The 21,372-nt window shown below is 41.8% G+C and overlaps 2 long non-coding RNA genes across 3 annotated transcripts; both read right to left on the minus strand.

The window, feature by feature from the left end:
* Window positions 1–9,721: 9,721 nt before the first annotated feature.
* LOC119014785 lies at window positions 9,722–11,358 on the minus strand. The gene is made up of 3 exons (XR_005073067.1): window positions 10,932–11,358; window positions 10,230–10,527; window positions 9,722–10,132 (listed from the first exon to the last, which is right to left on the minus strand). It is a non-coding gene; the product is annotated as an uncharacterized LOC119014785 (long non-coding RNA).
* Window positions 11,359–15,461: 4,103 nt separating this feature from the next.
* LOC119014762 lies at window positions 15,462–21,303 on the minus strand. Of its 2 annotated transcripts, none has more exons than XR_005073062.1 (3): window positions 19,819–21,303; window positions 18,386–18,753; window positions 15,462–18,263 (listed from the first exon to the last, which is right to left on the minus strand). It is a non-coding gene; the product is annotated as an uncharacterized LOC119014762 (long non-coding RNA). The 2 variants fall into 2 exon arrangements; XR_005073060.1 differs by having other exon boundaries at window positions 15,464–17,472.
* Window positions 21,304–21,372: the final 69 nt, after the last annotated feature.

The raw sequence follows: 21,372 nt of genomic DNA on the forward strand, positions 1-21,372 counted from the left end.
TTCCAAGAAGAGAATCTCAAATACTAATTGAATCTCAAATCAACCAATAGTCCAAGAAAGTCAGAAGACCAAGAGTGATTCATAGCGTTCAGTTTCTCGAGTCATCGGGTTCGGGATATTTCATTGTGTCAGAGTAGCGCTGCTCAGTTTGGTTCTTACCTGTGTGACCAGCTGAGGAGTCCAGGACAAACAGTGATGCTCTGTCTGTGAGCAGCAAAGGAAATCAGCCTCCACTTGCTGTGAGGTAAGTCAATTAAACTGGATCGCTCTGAGGGTGGAGCCACAGCAGGACCCATGTGAACACATGAGCTTACCAAGCTGCAGGCAAGTCTCGTTTATTTATAAGGTGCTTTTCACAAGCAGGGTCGCAGGAAGTGCTTTGCAGAGAAAAGAGGGTACACCTATGGAAGAGACAGGTGTGTCAATCAGCCTCAGCATCAAATGGAATAGCAGCCATGGAAAGTCAGAGAGTGAGGAATGAAGACATCAGATGAGACTAAACACAACATGGATAGCACTAAAACAGTACTTCGTCTGTGAACATTTGCACCTCTGGAGCTAGCTCCCAAACACAACACTCAACAAACGGTTCCTGTTTTATTTTGATAGAGAGACTCCTCGCAGCAGAAGTCACATATTGTGCATTTAAGTTAGTTACTTTACTTTTCACAGTTAGCTTTGTAAATATATTAATAAACCGTATTAACCATTTATTTTTGTATAAAGTTTTTCGAGCATTTTAGATTGTTTTGATGTTACCACATGTCAGATAGCCTAGCCAGCTACTGAAATAAATCAAAGCACCAGAAGGATTGTAAGAAAGAGGTCAGAGCATTAAAAACAGCAATAGCCGCCTCACATTAGCCTAATTATGAAAATCAAGCTAACATTGGTGACTAGCTCATGATAGTCTATATATATATATACACACCTTATCCCTGCTGTCCTATATTTTTATTTTATAAAAGCTACTTGCATTTCTCTTTCTTTACTATCGTTATTGTTATATACTAAGTACTTTTAATCAGTTACTGTGTCTGAATCTTGACATATACAATAATGTTGAGGGGGAGGATGGAGGTTTGTACATGTGGCCCATGTTAAAGTTCAGACTAAACTCTCTCCAGAAGCTTGACCACTGTCTTGACCTGCAGATCCAAACAAGTCAGCTGACTGAACTTGGCGCTGCCGTGTTGCCGGATTACGAGAATGCTGCAGGTTTTATCCGCTGTAAAAATAAAACAGATCAAGTGAAGTGACAAAGTAAAAGTGAGTCCTTTCCAAAACTACCTTGGACTGTCACTCGGGCACAGACTTAACTGTTTGAATCTGGCGAGCGTTGGCGAGTAGTACAGCGGGAGATGTAAAATTCACTTAACCGAGCGCTGCCTGCTGATCCACCATCTGCTCGGCTGTCAAACCAGACGCACCAGAAACCAAATCAACACCAGCACACAGGCTGTATGCAGAGACACGGCCACTGTACAGGTGTGAACGACCTGAGCGGAGCATGGTGGAAAGAAAAGCAGGGATTAAATGTCTGAACTCTTCCGGGCTGGGAGTTAATGACTTTGTTGTGGGGGTGGTATTTATCCACTTTGACCAGCCCTCTCCCCTCCCTCACCCACCAGCCAATTATAATGTATGTCATGGCCTTAAAATGAGAAGCACCGTCTGCCTCTCTGTCCCACCCTCCAGACACATCTCCAGTCTGTGACGCCCCTTTATTGCCACTAGCTTCATGTCCACCTTCACTCAGTTGAAATTATTCACATGGTGTATTATCGTGTTGACTTGGTTTGTGTGTGCCAGGTCAAACAAAAGCATGTTTGCGTCCTGTTGTTGTCTTTCTTTGACCATCACAGTCATTTTCTTTGCTTGTTCAGCGAAGGTGATGTAGCACTTTCTATCAAAACTGACCAATAACGTGACAGATTTTTGTGTTTGTATGTTTGTTTTCCTTCCCTGTTGTTAATATAGAATCTGTTCATTTAATTAGTTTTACACATTACTATAAATCATCTGTTTTGCTTATTTTACCAGTGGTTTCCGATATTTGCACTTTTTGTATGTTTTCTCAGAGTTGTTCAGTTACCTTCGATGATCTAACATGACAGCTAAACTCTGGATGACTGCTGTTGAGAGAGGTGTTAGCTCAGAAACTTTCCCCGATTAGATAATATTACAAATCTCAGTAACAACAACAACAACAACTGACTCTGAGCATGTTTACTGTCCATGCATTTAACCTGATTAAGATGACATAAGCACCTGCAGACATCCTCCACAACAACTGCTTTCATGGCTGCAGTAGATTTCTTTACCACTAGACGAGTATAGAGGAACATCCGCAGTAAGCTCTCCTGGCAAACTCCTGATCGCTCCCCTGTTTTAAATAAAACGACTTAATTCCTCCGCTGACGTGCCGAGGCCTAACTTCAGAGGTCCTGCCTCCCTGTTGGCACCGTCGGCTGCGGCTCCACAGGTGGGTTGGTTTTGCCATCTGTCTGCAGAGGCTTTGGAGAGTAAAATAATGTGTCTTTAAACTCTGAGACAGGATATCATCCCCATAAAAAAGACCAATTATAACCAATAAGAAAACTGCTGCCTCACTTGGCTCCTGCTGTGTTTTCAGTCAAACCTCTTTCAGTCCAGGTGTCATAATTTAGCCCAACCTGAACCTCAGCGGGCGTTTTGTTCATGACATCCAAGTCTGCCTCGAGCCCAAGATAGTAATATTAGCTGAAAGACTGCGTTTCAGTGAATACAACCAAAACGTTTTGTGACTCTTGAGAGCCCAAAGCAACTTCCTCTCTCCACCCACTGAAGTTTAAGTCTAGCAGTAAGAATTTATCTGTACCAAAAGTTCACACTATTTTGGATCTTTTCTCAAAATTCAGGGTCAAATAACTCAGGTTTTTCATCTTGAGACAACACGTATAACAATGGGGAAGCACTCCGGTGGATCCTTAATGTGTTTTGTCTTCCGTCTATCATGCAGATCTTTCCTCTTTTAGAACAGGGATCTTCCCTTCAGACTAACGAGTCTGGATTTATTGGATTAGACGTTTTTGTCCCTTGGCTCTTGAGAGGAACCCTTCGCCTGTCACAATCCCACTTTTAACCTACAATCGGGTTTAAAATGAGTTCTAGGAAAGGGCATCCTTCGATTGTAGAGGGAGGGAGATTAAAATGGAGGAGCAGAAGGAGATGGGGGAGCGGGGAGGGTGCTGATTTTAGGCGGTGTAAGGAGGATTTGGCAGCACTGCAAAGCAGACAGAGGGTTGATACAGGGAATGGAAACTAAGTGCCACAACACAGCTGATTATCAAAGCTCTTTGGCCTGACCTTGAGAGATCTATTCTCAGTAAGAGCAGAGTTTAATCTAGACACCCTAATATGCAACAAGGTTTCCAGTGTTACGAGGCAGCAGAGGGAGTCACATGACTGACATGTCTGAGTGTTCTGAGGACAGAACAAATGTTATTTTTACTTTGGAATCGATGGAAATTAAATCAAAACAATATTTCCGACTGAAAAATGAATCAGTCCGATTTTGTCATTTGCCCATTAAAGAAGTCCAATACATCCACGTTTACATTTCTTTTGGTTCAATTTTTATATGTCAGGCTGTGGTAAAACGGTGCTAACACTCTGGTTAGGTTTAGGCAAAAAGAAAACTTGGATAGGATCAGGAAAAGTTCTCGTTCTGGCTTAAAATACATGTTATGGTTGTCACAAACGCAGGTAGAGAAGTCCTGAAGTCTGGTGACTTGAGATCCACTGTTCATAAAGTACTATTTATTGATTTTATTCATGAAACAAGCATTTTGATAAATACACGACATTTAGAATTTGACATCTCTGAAGTGAATGGCCCGACTTCACCTGCAAGTATCCAAAACAAGGCCAGTGAAAACATGCTAAGTGTGCTCATAATCTCATTACCAGCAGTACAAACAGTGTCTGCAGGGGAATACCCTGCTCACGAGACGATCGGTCAGTGGTGGGTGGACGGGGTTCACACCGCGACACTGAGTCCATGATGAGTATTTAGTAAAGAACCCGAGCGCTGATAAAATCTTAGTCATATAAAAAAATAAAATAAAAAAGGGCGAATGAGAACCTGTTTACTGTAGTCAGGTTTTAATCCACTTGGTTCACCTCATGGAGGGGGATTTGACATGTCAGGGCAGCTGAGGTCAGATCCACTGGGCTGTCAGACCAGGACAACGAGTCAAACTGGGTCTCACAAAGAGATTAGACTTCATGTTTTTACATAAAGCCAATAAAGAAGAAAACTGTGACTTTGAGGTGGAAATCAAAGCTTTGAAAGTTTAAAGTTGACATACATAAAGAGGCATGGGTCATATAAAGGCTTTGATTTTATACTTTTTGAGCAAGAATGGAAACCTTTTAATATTGGTTTAATTAAAGTTAGTCAATAGGCCACTTTCAAGGCTCTCTCTTCCTTTGTTGTTGTCCATGAGTTTATATTTATTAATGTGTTAATCATTTTAACACTGACACTGGTACTTTTTATCTTTCATCTGCTGGGTGGCCTGTGGATTTCCCCTCTGGGACCAATAAACTTTTATCATATCAATTATTTGTTGATTATATGTTGGATCATTAGACTAAATCTGCAAAGTGACCAGTAAGTAAAGTTACAAATGCATGTAGTGGAGAATAAAGTACATTATTTGCTTCTGAACTCAAGAAAAGTACCTCAAACCAGTGCTGTACTTGAGTGATTGTACTTAGCTCCCAACAAAAGACTCTGTTCATTGTGTTTAAAGTGTAAAGTTTTCATCATCATCTACAGCAAATCTGTGTAACCACACCAAATCTATTTAATGGTCTGTTAAATTAAACAGTTTTCCATCTGACCTGATTTCTCTTACTCTGATTACTGTTTCAGTGACTATAATCAATCCAAGTACTTGCTGTAGCTGCTCTGCTGCAGTTGCTGTGGAGCAGCAGGTTACAATAATCCCACAGTGACTAATGAACTCTGTAACCCCGGACATGGCCTGTGTTTTTAGCGGTAAGGTGAGAGGGGAATCAGATTAGCTGAACGCTCAGATGGGAATTTCCTTCAACAGTCAGCCTGAAGATCTGGCTGCAGGTTCTGTTGCCCTCTGATGGACGACAGGTGCTGCTGATCCATTTGTGTTGCATCGGATTTTCACGATATTTAACAGATCTTTTCTCCTGACACTGATGATAAACTGCCTGCTGTGAGCTTTCTTTTACAGGCCACACCAGGTTGGATGTTCTACTGATGTCGTTGTATCTCTTACAGGTCACCAGATGTCACGACAGCTTGTAATAACTCCTTTAACCAACAATATGAGAAAACTGTTTGCCAGTATTTCTATTTTCTTCTTAAGTGCACAGGTTACAGGTAGACAAGAGGATACAAAAGTGATGGGTTCAAGTCCCGGACTGATCAGGACCTCTGCTGCTCTTCAAGCTCACACGTTGTGTTTGGACTGGATTTGTTCTTGTTTCATTCTTTCTCTTCTTATGTTTTATATTCTTGTATCTTATATATGTTTCTGTATGTATGTAACACGTCTGTAAAATTGCCTTGTTTTGTCTTCTGTGTCAATAAATTTCATGGTCATGGGTAACAGTTTGGCGTCCCCTGGTGGTGTAACGGTGAACTGTGTGATTTATTTTTATTTTTTTAAATAATTTAATTAATTCCCTAACACACTGTGTTGGTTCAGTTCAGGATTAGTGGACCTTGCTGACCTTACTGCTCCTCACTAAATCTCTGAACTCTTTGAACAACTGAGTCTACAGGAGTGAATTGCAATAAACATTGAAGAGGTGCAGAGAATTGACTTAAAACAACTTTAAAGTTCATGGTAATAATATAGTTATTGTATTTTGTATAATATATATAGTATAAATTCAGTGTCTGCATAAATGTGCATATACTATAAGCATTAAAACATACTGCAAGTGTTTTTTTTTCTCTTGTATTCTTATGTGTTTTCATATGAACATACTTCACACAAATGTTTATAATAACTACATGAATGTAAAGAGAAGGTCTTTGAACATGTAGAGGTCCACAGAACAGCGGTGACACACAGGCGTAGAAATATTCTTTAGTTTGAAACGTGTGAGGACTGAATGTTTGGACTCAGACTGTCTTCTCCTCTGTCACCACTAGAGAGCAACACAAGTTAGAAATGTATGAGAGTGTTCACACCTCCAGAGATTCAAAAGGTTTCCTTAATACTTTAATATTACAAACAGCAGAACAGTATCGGTCGATTCCTCTCTGTGGCCGATCAAATCAACAAGTTAAAGATGAGCTGTGACACTCGATGTGAGGTTTGATGTCAGTATTTGAGTTTCCACTCCATAATTTAAGATTATGTTGCTGCACAAACAGTTTTGTTTCCAGGCAGATCTGTAATGACTTTGGTGGTGGTCATCTGCAAACTGTAAATGATTTGATGTCAGAGAGCTCAAGAGGGTTCAAAACTTTACAGAAATTAACATTTAATTCCTTTAAATTCCATTTCAATTGAACTTCCTCATCTGAAGTCTTTAAATCAGCTTCCTGAGTTGCAATTCATCTGGATTACAAACAGAACACAGTTGATGTTAAAGCTGTCAGAAATCATTCATACCTTAAAATTCATTATAATGAAATGTACTAACAGATGAAGGTGAATTTGGGGAAAAAAATACATTTAAAAACAGACTACAGAAATTGCAACATTATTTCATGAAGTAAAATTTAAATAGGAATAAAATATTAATATATTAAATTATTGAACATCAGAAATCTACAACACAGACAATCACACATCATCAGAGCTTCTTGTTCTGGTTTGGTTGTTGGTGTTTTTTGGTTTAGGTCATATTAAACCAGGTTATGTCTCAGTTTATAGCTTAATCTGAGTGCTGCAAACTGGCTGCTTGTTACAAATCCTGTTCAACACACTATGTACTGAATTCTAACAAAATAAGCAGTTCGGCATCACTTACCATATTCAAGTTGAACTGAACACAAAAACATTGACCTGCCAGTCTCGGCTTTAAAGTGTTTTTAACATGAATCTTTACTCAGTATGTCAGATCTGATTGGATCTTTGTGATGTCTGAACTTTTAATCAGATTATTAAGTAAGGTATTTGTTTTAATGATGGTACTTTTAAGATGTCTTGTTTAGGTTTTTTCACAGTCACTAGACTTTTGGAGCAGCTCGAACTTAAAGTTCAGGCCAAACACCCAAACAATGAATGTTTTGTCCATTTCAGGCTGAGAAATAACATCTTCACTGGAATGACAGATGTCAGATGCACTCCCAGACAGACAGACAGAAATTTAAATCAATCAGTATCCTTGTCATTGAATAAAGTCTACTTCAAGTTCACACGTTCTCGGGGGCGTCTGCAGCCGGCTGCTCATTTCGTCCAGGGGAACTCCGCTGACCCCTGAGCCACTACCAGGGATTGTCCCGATGCAAATCAGGAGGGGAACCAATTCATCGTCGCACAATTCGATTAGACATCTGCATATTGAGCATCTGCACCCCATGAAAATCTGCCAATACCTCCCCTCCCTCCCCCCACTGCCCCTTCAGCCTCTGGCCCCCCACGGGGGTAGCGCCCCACGACCCCGGGGGCAGGCTCAGTCCCTGCTCCCAAACCGCCTCCCCGTCTCCCCCCCTGGTCCCCTCCTGACCCTGTCAGGCCCGGCTACAATACCTGACCCCGCCCCAGAGACGGGCCGATTGGAGTTCAAGGTAAATGTCTCTTTCTCGTCGTCTGTCTGCGTGCTGCCCTGCCTGGCCCCTGTCCGGTCCTCGTCCAATAATCACATGCACCGCTCTTTTTTTTTAAAAACTTTCTCACACACACAGTTTTTTCACTGCAACCTTTTAGACACAACACGCCCTCGCCTTTAAATTAAGGTTTCCCTTTCTCTGGAGCTTTTCAATTGTAATCAATTCAGACATCTCAGGCCATTTCCCTCCTTTTTTCATGGCTCTCATTGATTCATCAGGCTCTTCATCAGCATGTCAAGAAGTTTAAACCAACATCTTGAGCTTATCACACACAATGAAAAAATAAGGATGTGACAGCAGTGCTATTAAAAAAATCCACCAGAACTTGCTGGTAGAATGTGAACAGGTTTGATATTTGGTGAGATACAACATGCTCATAAGTGTGACATCCAGAATTTGACATTGAAAATAGTAATATTTCAGTCTGTAAGGATTTAATTAGTGTATTGCACCTATTGCACACACTTGTCATGTGTGCAGTAAGTTCATCAAGCAAATATTTGAAACGTTAAATGTTTCACATCTGATAGAAGCCATAAAATCAGTTTGTATCATTTTCACTAGAGATGTACAGACACCACGTTTCCCCTCCTGTGACCGACTCTCTTATTTCAGCTATACTACAAACCCTGTATGGATGTTATGTTGTGGATGTGCAGCTACACAAGTCACCTTATGAATATCGGCTCCTGTAAAAGAAAACAGGACAGGACTTTGGTATCTGATCGACACATAGGCTTGTGTACATGCAGAAACTAATTTCAGTAAATAACTGAAATGTGACAACTGTACTGACAGTTTTTTCCCCACAAAGTATATATAGTATGTTTGTATGTCAACGCAGCAGTGAAAAAACAATTTAAGGTTTGTTTTAGGCACATTTGCATCTGCTTTGGCTAAAACTTGTAAAGCGCCCTCTTCAGAAGTACTGACAGTGTTTCATTTGATTTGATTTAACATCTAGAAGGGTCCTCAGTAGACTACATACCTCAAATATCAAATAAAACATTTTGATCGTCAGTTTGAACCGGTTTTATATTCGGATCTGCATCATATTGTCAAAGAAATGTCCCTCAAAATCTAGATAAAGAGAGTGAGAACAAAAAATCCTGGTTCTTTCTCTTTGTCCTGAACGGTCCCTGAATCAGTCAGTCAATCATTTGCAATCCACCCGAGATAATCAAGGTTTTGTAGGTGCAACATGTATCTCCCAGCAACCACAGCAGGTTTATAGGAGAACCTGCTCATCAGCTCAGTGTGATAACATGGCTCAGCGTTAAGAGGCATCTGAGACGGTTTTAATGCTTTAAATGTGGATCAGAGCAGTAAGTAAGATAAATGTGCACTGAGGTCATGTGTTTGTGTATGTACAGTAGCTTCTGTGATTAAAGGGACTATACAGAGTTTTTAACTGGCTATGAAACAGTGTAAATGTGGTCCTGATGCCTCTATATGACCGAGTGTATATAAACAAACAAGACCACCTGTGAAAACGGCTTTTTCTTATCTAGTTTTTCTTAACGCTCATCATGCATCCTGCAAACAGCCGGTGGTGTTTGTACCACTTTTGTCCACGGGGGTCTTCAGAATCAACACGGATAAAAGTTTCCTTCTCGCTGCTTTAAATTTCTGTGCTGTAATCAAATGACAAAAAACGTCTAGTTTTGATGAGAAAATGAGACTTTTTTGTCACGTTCCTGTCTGCGTGTCCGATACAGGGGCAGTATTGCGACTTGTTCTGGCAGCAGACAGACTGAAAGTGGAGGCAAGCTGCATGCTGCTTCAACTGAAGTAATATCAGGAAAAGATATCAAACATTTTTAAAAGTAAAATAACTCAAATGTAAACAAAAAAAACAGCTGATTCAGCACCATGGACAGAGCCATCAGTCATGGAACAGTTTGTATTTTCAGAGCAATGGCTGTTTGTTTTCAGGTTAACAGGTTGTTGGACATCAGGGTTTTCTATCCAGTGGGACGTTTTGGGGCGTTGGAACAATGAGCTGCACCTCCTTCCACCCCTGCCTCCTGTTTTATGGACTAAACTGCTCAGATCATTTAAGACCTCCTCAGTTTACTGCTAAATCCAACTGGAAACATTTGCTATAAATGCCTAATTCCTTATCATGTGTCTGACTCGTTGATGCGGCCTGTGTGGAAATAGACGTAAAAACAATCACTAACTTAACTTTCAGCTCTTTATGCAGCCAGACTAGAAGCTTCCTGTCGTTGCCGGAGGTCTTTGTGCCTTATGACAGAGCTCAGAACAGGCATGGACTTGTTACATCCACCTGTTGGCTGTACTTCAGTCACATTTCTATAGGTTATGCAAAAGAAAAAACACACTAAAGCTCAGGTTTTACACATAAAGTCTGAGAGTATGAATGCATCCAAAAGTAAATCTTAGCACACACATGCCAGGGTTTGTGTCTTGAAGTGTTTATGTGTGTTCCTCCCTGCACGTGTGTTGGTATGTGTGCCGCTGATCACTTTGAACCTCGTCTCGCTGCTTCTTGGCAGGAAGTGAGCGTCGGCAGCTCTTGGTCGTAAAACTGCTTTTGGTGGCTCTCCCAGAGTGCACTGGGAAGGGAGAGGACAGAGAATCTCTGTGTCACCTCGCCATGGCACGGGATGTGAGGAGATCGTTGGGAATGTCAATAATGGCACGAAGCGAGGACGAGCTGCTGCCGGCTCTCCGTGCAGCAGAACCGCCTGAATATCAATGTTAGAGAAAATAAAATCCAATTATTGCTTCTTTATTTTTCAAACGAAAGCAATGACAGCTATGAGGACAATGGAGGTTGTTTGATCTTGATACTATTAGGAATGAGGAGTTTTTCCATCACTAATATTAATGTTCAACAGTCTCTACCTGCACCAGAAAACACAAGCAGCTCCAGAGAACAATTACTGTTCTCAAGCACAAGTGTTGAATTCACATTTGTATTTTCCTGTTAACAGTTAACAGCTGATTTATTTTCTAAGAGAAAAAAATTAAGAAAATAATTTATAATAATCAGTATCAGGCAAAATCTTTCATATTCAGTTTGGAGAAAATCTGTTATGATTATTTTTACCTTTAAACAGTTGATATTAGACATTTTGCTCCAACTTACAGTCAATAAATTGGTTGTATTTGTCGTTTGGGATGTGGTATGACTCTCCTCAGGTGTTTAGGAAGTTTCTGGTGTGTCTGGAACAAACAGACTCTGCACCGTTTGTAAAGAGCTGAACGAACCACCGAAGAAACAAAGCAGGCAAAGAAACGAGAGTCACCTTCAGTAAATAAGAACTCTTAAATATCCCACATGTACAAAGTACCCAAAAGTCATTCTTGAGTCAAAATAAAGAAATCTTGTTGAAACATTACTAGGTAAAAGTTAAAGCCCTGTGCAGATCAAGTACTTGACTTACAATTTTAAACTATCTGATATTAAATGTACTTAAGTATCGGTTAACGGCTAAAACCTGCAATGCACCACTTTCCTCTGACGCAGCATCCAAAGTAAACAGTAACTAAAGTAACTAAGTAAATGCAGTATAATTGAGTAGAAGTACAATTTGCCTCCAAAATGTGGTGGAACAGAAGTATAAAGTAGCAAAAGTTGATTAAAAGTACCTCAGATTACAGTACCTGAGTAAATAGTTACATTCCACCACTGCTATAATATTACAAGATTATAATACAATTGTTTTCTCTTTATTTTATGGATCAGCATGGAAACATTTTTGTTATGTTGCGATCTTTTACAATGAAAGTAAAAAAAAAAAAGACAAATTCTGAGAAAGTTAAGAAAATACTTTGTTTTATCAATAGAACTTTCTCAGTAAACATCCTGAAGTGAATTGCAAAATAAAAGTTTCTGAAGTTTCGAATATTTTATTTCACATGATCATTTTCATCCTTAGTCACTGAAATCTTTGTATCTAAAACTTTAAACCTAAAAGAACAAGACATCTTATTGGTTTTCGAGGAGAAACGCAGGTTTTTCCGCTCACAGATTGATTGAGTTGTCAAACTGGCTGTCTGGTCATTTTTTCTGCGGTGGAACTTGGAGCTCAGCGCTCTCCCATCAGGGTATATTTGTAGCTACAACACAATGTTCAAAAGCTTTTGTCCCTCATCCTTTTGCTGTGATCTGCGTCTCGGGGCTTGTGGACAAAAGGTGTCAAACGGAGCGTTGGACTTGGCCTGCCATGTCCTCCCGAGGCTGCTCCTAATCCTATTACTGCGGGCTGTGGAGGAGTATGGATCCTGCACTCCCTTCATCCCCCAAACTATTAAAGTCCAAGGGGGCCCCGTGTGTTTGCTCTGCGTATGTGTGCGTGTCTATGTGTGTGTTCTTGTGTGTGTAATTGCATTGTAAGCAACTTCTTATCCACGTTGTCATAATGTGTTATCCAGTGATGCGGCTCAAGGTTTGCCGTCTCTTTGGGTTTGCTACGGGGCAGGTGGACGTTTCAATCTCACTGCTGCCACGTTCAGAAAAACCTCAACTTCCACCTGTGTGTCAGGTTCAAGTTTATCTTTCAATCCAGAGAGCATTTGATTGTTGTTGGGTTGTTTTGTACGGTTGGAACGTCTCACAGCAATAAGACATTTAATGCGTAGAAGTGTCCTTCAAAAAAATAAATAAATGTTTCTATTTTTAATATTTGACATCTGACAACTCTGCAGGCATCTGAGTCCAGTCAAACTGCTAGAAATGAATCATTACATAACAATAATCACACAATTAAAAAAATGTTGTCATATCTATACAAAACCTGTACAGTAGTAGGCCTGGAGTTCATCTCACATCTTAGATATTTGGACTTGATAACGATGACTAATAAACCAAATATGGGAATATTTTTATCTATGCAATCTTGGAGTTATTTTGAAAATGTATTAAATGTTGCAAACCTTTATACCTCAGACCAGTATTAGGGAGTAAAAAATTCTGATATCAATATATCGGCTGATAAACACACATTTTTTGCAGAGATACCTCAAATTTTACAATAAACTTTATTCTCTAAACAACATCAGAACACTGAAACAACTTCAATGTGGATTTTGAATTACCTCGAGCATCTCTTTCTGCATTATAATCTCTAAATTCTGACTTCTGTTTGAGGTCAGGTGTAAGAGGTGAGAGGTGAGCTGCACGGCTAAAACCTGTGCAGTCCATAAAACACCTGAAGATTAAGTCATGAAATAAAATCTTGTACTCTTCATATCTTTCATTCGACATTTTGACCAGGACTTTTCAATCTTAACCTTCATTTTTATCCTTTGATTAACTTTGAGTTTTGTTTTTTTCAAACTTATATATTCATCTCTATAAAAAAAAGTCTTATTTTTCACAAATCCTCAATGATTCTCAGCAGTGTTAATGTTTCCTATCAAGTCTCCAATCAGTGCATCAGGAAACATCAGTGTCTAACTGAACATAACAGTCACGTTAAAGCAAAAGACACAAGATGCAACAAAATGTTTATAAAATGTGTTTTCCCATGATGATTCATTGGCTTCTCTCAGTTCGTCTTATTGTCTGAGATTAAAATGAGCGTAATGAAATGTTGTCGAATGGCCTTTGTTTCCTCTTCATATCACTTGTCGGGCTAAAGTGCAGGCGGCGGCCACACAGACAGACACACACACACACAGACAGACACACACACATGCAGCCGTCTTCGGCCTCTCAATGCGTTTGCGTGAACACTGACCACAGTCAATTGCCTGTCAAATGCTATGCACGATTAGACACCAGTAGGTACGAGGTCTAATACAGGCGAGCCTCCCAGAGCCTGGACGTTTTGGGGGCCCCTCTCTGTGAACCCCATGGCCCTTCTCACTCCCCTTCACCCTCTGCAACCCCCCCCTCCCTATTTCATCTCACCGCCCCAGTTCAATGTTAATGTCCAGTGGTGTCCACTTGTCGGACGTCTCCCTCCCGGGCAGAAACCTGGAGAAGAAAGGGCGAAAAGGAGAAAGAAAACCAAACCTTCCCTCCTTCTTTTCTCACCCTCGCCTCCTCTTGTGTGCTGTCCAGCTGGCTGTGACCTTTGACCCCCTGACCCTCACTCCTGACCCCTGGACCCGTTCCCACGCCACGCCTTTTTGTGTCCACCTCGCCATGGCAACACCTTGGTCACTGCTGCTGCCACGGTAACAGATGGACTGGGGCCTGGAAATAACTTCATTCAGCCCCGCCCGGAGGGGTGAGCACCATGGACAATCTGCCCGAAACACCCCCTCCTCCCTCCCTCCCTCCCCCCTGACTCACACACATACACACTCTTGGACTCGTGCACAGCGCCCCCAACCCAACTTTGACACCTCCTGTGCCACATTCTAACACCCCAATCCCCTTGGATCCACTCCCTCAGCAGGGGCCTCTGGGTATCAGGGCCTGATAGAGTCATTAACACAGAAATCCCAGATTCACCCTGGCATGTACACAGGACATACACGGGAATAAGAATAAGTTACCATTATTGGCACAAGACAGCGCCTAAAAAGACACCCCAAAGTCACCCACATATCCCATTTCACACTGCTGGTATTTATGGTTGGCAGCGTAGGAGCACTAACTTCATCGGCGTGCTGTAATTATCTCTCTGCTTCTTTTATTAGCCCTATTGTTTTCTCACATCCTCTGATGAGAAAAGCTGCTGGGGGGACAGTTGTAAAGACACAGAGCTGAGCAGCGGGGGCTCTGTTTGCTAACTCGGAGACAAACGGTGACTTGAATGGCATCGCTGAGGAGCTCAATAAGGTGCAGCAGGAAAATGAACTGCAACAGTTTTGGCGCTAATCAGTAACTAACCTCTAAACAAGGTTGTGTGTGTTTTGTCCCCTTCTGTGGGGAACACCTCTCGGACAGACACTGTGAATAGATTAAAGGGGGATAGCGTAATTACTGGTGCTGAAAGGGGTCCGCACCGTGCAGGGGGAGAAAGGGTTTATGCTGTCGAAACACACTTGTCTTTGTAAAGACAGCTCTGATCCTCCGGGTCTCATCTTGCACTCCCTGCAGAGCGCAAACAAACAAGTAAACAAACAAAATGGCGACCGCTGACACAACAGAGGTCTCCCATTTCACGGCTGTTAAGATTCAACTTTGTCTCAAACGGTTGAGCAAAAAAAAAAAAAAGGGGGGGGGAAATAAATAGTTAAATTTTTCAATGAATGTAAAGACAAAGCTTTGTCCTCTTTAAGCAATTTTATATTTTATTCTTCAAGTGTGTGTGTGTGTGTGTGTGTGTGTGTGTGTGTGTGTGTGTGTGTGTGTGTGGTTTTTTTTAAGTTAAACCCACTGGGCTGACTGGGGAGCAGGTGGGGGAGAGGGGGGCTCCACAGGCGACCGCCAAAAGACTGACCATTGAGGCGAAATCACACAAGCGAAGCCACTTATTCAATTTTTGGGATTTCGTTTCCCCCATCCATCCCTGCATGCATCTGCATCCCACTATCTTTCCCTCTAGTTTCACTCACCCCCCCTCACCCTTCCCTCCCCTCCTGTGTCCAATACCCCCTCATCCTACCCTGCCCCCCCCCCAACCCACCCCTTCTCTCTCCCCCTCCTCCCCTCTGCCTCTCACCCAGTTCATTGTACCAAAGGAGATTTTCTCCATTGAGGCCCAGTCTCTTAGGTAACCCCAGCACTGCATGAAATGAGGAGAGGAAGAGAGAGAGCGAGAGAGAGAGAGAGAGAGAGAGAGAGAGGGCGGGGAAATTGAGAGAGGGCGAAGGAAATGTAAAGGCAGAGGGAGGGCCGGACAGAAAGGGTTGAAGAAGGAGAGGGAGAAGGACGCAGGATCAGAGGCAGCAGAGGCGGCGAGAATGAAAGATGGAGAAGTAGGACAAGTGCGGCCAGACGTCGACAGCGATGCAGCTAAAACTCGACCCAGAACTGAGGGAGGAAGAATGAGAGGCGAGGACGCCTGTCCGACATGTAAGGATGAATCCTCTGCAGCTCAGAGGGACTTTGTCATGTGCTTTTTGCAGTAATTCTTAAAACAGGTTTTAGGCCCCAAAGGGTCCAGATACAGGGCACTACTGTGCTTTTGTCTTTCTCTTGTCCCATTTTTTTATTTTCCATTGCTTTAAGCTCATATTAACTGATGTAAATTTAGATATTACACCCTTTTTTTCTTTCTTTTTTTACTTTTTAACACGACAGGTCTTTTTGAAACGGGCTCCAGTAGCCTGTGTGGTGGCAGCACCTGAGGAGAAGTGTGAACCAGCTGAGTTCAGGCCTCTAGGCCTCTTTTAGGACCAGCAGGAGGTGAAGAGGGATCTGTTTCTGTCAGGAACATTGAGAATACTATTTTATTTTTAACATGTTTATTCATAACATAGAATAAACATGATTTAAATATAGATGGTTAGCAAATTTTATTGCAAAGTTTTATTTTTTACTGGGAAAAAAGTTTTAACCATCACGTCTCACTGGCATTCATGACAGAACGTTTATAGTTCACTTTCCTTAAGAAGAGCAAAGTCTAATGTTTACTGATAATCATAAGTATTAAAAGACATTTGTGTTCCAGCATTGAGATAACAAGCCTTTTCTCTTTTTTACTTCTTGAACTACGTGGTGGAGTTACTGGCTCTGTGATCTAAGTGTAAACTTTGTTCTGCACAGAGACTTTATCTGTAAGGAAAGGACCCTCTCTGAAACGCTGCCATCCTTTGTGGCCATGCTGCTCTGCACCTCAATGGTGGGCACACAGCACATGGGGTTCCCATGAATAGGCCAGGCCTCACCAAAGACCACATCATTTGGATAAAGACGGGCTCCCACAGAAAGAGAAAACACCTCACGGAGCGAATCAGCTAAAGATAAAATGTTGCATACGGCAAATCAGATTAGGGCGAGTCAGAGCTTTACTTTTTCATTTTCAGGTTTTTTTTTCTCCCCCCCTGCTCCACCCTCTTGTCTCCAACTCAGTTAAATTTACTACCGCTGCTGCTCATGCGTCTCATAATAATGCGCTCCACTGCTGTGCTGAGTTATCATCTCAGGCTTTTGTCTTCTTTGATCTGTGTGACCGTTGGGGGACCCACTTCTTCTTTTGTAGAGGGTCACATCGCCGGCTCCTTTTGGACGGGCCTGCCCCCGGGTGGTGACCCCTTCGTTCATCATGGTGTCACACCACACAGAGGACAAGCTTGAGTTAGAGCTTTTTTCTCCCTCTCTCTTTTCTCCTCTTCCTTTCTCCCTGCCTTCCCGCTCATTCCTCTGTTCTGGTCTGACCATCCTTTCCTTCTTGTCCATCCGTAGGCACTGACCTGTGGCCAGCTGGGGGTCAAACACTGCGCTGATACTGACCAGCAAAAGGAGGATGAGAGGTGATATTTGGATGGAATCGCACCATCCACTCTCTGAAGTTGGTGATGTAAAGCTGAACTGCCTTCAGAAACTTTAAATCAAGCCAGGCTGTTCACCTGACCATGAAAAAGTTTGTGTGAGTATGAGAACGTGCCGATGACGAAGAAAGAGACGGAGGTCCGGAGCTGATTGTCCAAACGCAATTCTTGCGTCTGCCTTTGTGAAAACAGGAGTTGTGGATGGACATCACGCCCCTGACCTCTGAGCATCAGCGAGGGACGGATCACCACGGACGGGATGAAACTCTGCTCTGTGGGTGGATGAGTGAGAGACACTGAAAGACAAACAGAAAGAGGGAGATATTGAGGAGAGGGAGAGTGTGTGTTTATGTAAATGTAAAGCCTGGACGAACCTTTCTTGACAATTTTAGAGGTCAATGAACTTTTTTTTTTTTAACCAGAACAAAACCAGCAGAGTTGTGGCTGTAGAAGCTCTCTGTTCAAAGCTTTTAGTTGTTACAGAACAACAAAATATAAAAATGAACATCTCTGCTCTTCGGGTCAACTCAGGTGGGCAGACGAACGCTTGGAGAAATTCTGCTTTTACAGGGCAACCATGGTTTTACAAGACAGGCTGATGAATAATTAATATCATGATTGGTCTGAAACATTATGTCACCAAATACAGGCAGCAGGTGGACGGCAGCCAAGAGAGACGTGAAGAGAAAGACGATTAACTTATTCGGCAAATAACAAAAACACAAGACTCAGTATCAGATTCTGCAACAGAATCCTTCACAATTTATTTTAATGCGAAAGATAGATATCGTAAAACTTTTTCATGTGAGTTTTCTTGTGAGTTTCAACCTGATGCTTGACCCGCCATTGCCAATCTTTTTTTTTTTTTTTAGTTTTTTTTAGTTTTTTGTCAGTTTCTTTTGCTCAGGTGCAAAGTCCAGCGCTCATACAAGCCTGGTGCTGCAGATCAGGGGGTATCCCATTTTGGAAAATGGGGTTAGAGTCTGTCTGTGGAGCAGAAAGGCCTGAATAGCTCTCAACATGTTAAGTACAGTTGAATGTGTCCGGTTCGCACTCCAGCACCGGCAGCAGTCTAGAGAGGGCCTTGCTAAATTTGCAGTGGAAGAAGGAGTGAGTGACAGAAAAAAGAGTGAGAATGAATGTAGGTAGGGAGGTGTGTGTGTGTGTGTGTGTGTGTGTGTGTGTGTGTGTGTGTGTGTGTGTGCTTACCCTCTCTGTGTTTGCCTCAGTGTGTGTGTGTGGTTTTTTTTCTCCTGTGTTTGACAAAGTTCAGGGGGCCAGACTTGGAGAAAGAAAGGGGAAAATGAGAGAAAGTAAAGGATTTGAATGAGGTGGTGGGAAAAAAAGGAGTGAGACAGGATGAAAAAGAAGGCAAAGATCAGACAGAGAGCGAGAGAGAGGACAGAGAGAGAGAGGACAGAGAGGACAGAGAGGAGGACAAGAGGACATTTTTGGAGGGAAAAAGACAACCGGCGCTCCTTGAAATCTGTGTGGTGAAATAGTCCGCTGCCTCACAGCACGAGTGGCGTAAATTGGTGATATTTATAGATTGAAGCTGCAGGAAGCGACAACTCGGTCTGGGAAATACGTATAGAGAAAGAGCGAGGGAGAGAGGGAGAGTGGGAGAGAGAGGGTGGGGGGGAGATCAAGAGCGAGGCTGCATTAATATGCTAATGGCCTGAGTGAATGCACAACAGGCCCACTGACCAGGCTAATCACTGGTGGACACACACTGAGGCTAATCCCTCACACGGCACTCACACACATGCAGCCACACATGCACACACAGTGCAGGTTAGAAATTTTGGAGGGTGACATATTTGCTTTGCTTTGTCTCTATAGTCCAATACGTCAGATTAGAAATGAAACACTGAGTGTGAGGGGGGGAAAGGGACGACTTCCTGCTTTAACTCCCATGTTTTTAGGTCAGTTTTGGGTGATTGGTGAAGGAAAAACATCATCTTTTTATTTCTGAATTTTATCAAATGCAGCAGGAAAATAAACCTGACACACTTTATGAACATGTTTGATATTAGAGGCAAAATACAACATGATTTATTTCTATTTCTGTCTGCAGAAATACAGAATTCAGAGACACATGAGGATGAAAACAGAGAGGAAAATAAAATAAGATGCTGAATCACTGAATTCACACTAATGCTCAATTTCAACTGTTGCTTTTACGTGTCTTGTACTTTAATGTAATGCCTGTGTGAGGTCATCACTATGTGTTGTTTAATATTACAGGTAAGAATGATGCCGAATTGAAACAATAAAAATACAATTTCAAAAACAGTTTGGATGTTGTGGTGGTTTTTTTTAGCAGACAGTTAAATCTCTTTTTTGGGGGGGAATTCTGGGGATGTTGTGTAGTTTTATTCAACCTAAATCATCAGATTAATTTATATTCATTTGATTATACACTAATGATGTTTTTTACCAACACAGTGATCAGTTAAATGTGTAATGTTCAGTTTTCACACCAATTTAAGAAGAAAAACCTTGATGAAGAAAATTACATTTTAAGTCAAAATTCAAAATTATATATATATAATGTATATTTAAAAAGTAGTGAGTAGAATGTAGCACTGCATGTTTCTAACTAAACACTCACTTAGATGAAATTGTTCATTGATACTAACAAATCAGAGGAACTCCATGAGATTTGTGTAATTCCACTTGAGCCCCCTTGAGGGTGATAAAGCATCAGAAACCCTGCGTGTGTTCGGCCACAGATGGTGGAGGTCACGTCCTCCTGATCACCACAGATTTCTCTTTTTGTCCAACGGGGACCCTTTTTAAACAAGGCAGGTGATGCAGCATTAAAAAATAAAGTCAACTACAAACCTTCTGCTGTCGACTTCTTGTCATTCTTGATGAAAAGAACACTGAGCACAGAAACAATCAGCCTGAATTTATACACAGTTCATCACCACAATGGTTGTAATATGGATGCCGAGGATATAATGTGTTGATAATGTTTACATGGATGAAGGACCAAACACTGACCATCTATATTAACATATAAACATGATCTGCTTGTCATTCAGTATCTATTCCAGCAGTGTTTACTACATCATGTGTTATATGGGGATGGAATGTAGACTAACTAAGTACATTTACTCAAGTGCTGTTTTGAGATGCTATGATTTGCTGCTTGCTATAAGTAGCTACTGGCCCGGAGTCCTTAAATGACGTCCACAATTGGTCATGTGCATAAAATTAAACACCATAAATATGTTTAGAACTACAAATGAACTTTCTTCTGTTGATGCTTGTTTTTTGTAAATGTCACAATTCCAACCCTCCTCCTTTATCCGGGCTGGGGACCGGCAAAAGTGACCCAAAAGAGACACTCTGGCGGAGTTAAAAATGGTTTTGCTTTTGGACCAGCGCCACAACAGAACCTGCTGCTAGCGGAGAAGAGTAAGAACGAAACACGCTTTCATGTCAGAGTCTCCACAAGTCTCAGCTGGGTGTCAGACTGTCTCCACTTGACTTGACTTGAGCACCCGGTGAAAACCCGTACAGAAACCAGAGAACACCTTCCCTCCACTCAGAAAAACAACTCCACTTGGACGTCCAGGCATCATTTGCTCATTTTCTTCATGAACCACCAAGTAAATCTTTTCACAGTGATTTCTTCTGTCCTGATGACTTTGGTTGATACTCTGCTGCAGCGTGTCTGCGCTTCTCTCGTCGACCTCTCAACTTTATTTGTGCAGCCTCAAAAAACACAGCGGCTTCTTCCTCTTCTATTTCCTTTGACTCAAACAGAAATAGTTCTTCCCTTCTGATTTTCAAGCATGATGTTCTCCTCTGACTCCAAAGCAGTTATTTCCTCTTCATTGCTCAGACGCTGGTTGTCGTCCTCCCAGGACTCACTTGGCTTGTCCTTCAGTTCATCCATATCGTAAAATGATTTCACCAGCGCTTCTAGCTTGTCTCTCAATGACACTAGCCTTAAGTTCAATAACCGCTTTAAATCTGAACCCATGCTCTGGTTATCACTTCCTTGGTGAGAGTCACTGTATTGTTCTGAGGCTGGTGCTGGCTCAGCTGTTGCTCTTCCTGTCCTGGTTAGTATGCTGCTCGGTGAAGACGTTCCTGCAGTTAATGAAATGTTGATGAAATGTAAAGCTGCTGTAAACTTTTGAGATCAAAGCCACAGAACAGCTCAGATGTTTCAGAATGTT

Source organism: Acanthopagrus latus, chromosome 3 (genome assembly GCF_904848185.1).
Source record: "Acanthopagrus latus isolate v.2019 chromosome 3, fAcaLat1.1, whole genome shotgun sequence".
In the NCBI taxonomy this organism is placed as follows: domain Eukaryota; kingdom Metazoa; phylum Chordata; class Actinopteri; order Spariformes; family Sparidae; genus Acanthopagrus; species Acanthopagrus latus.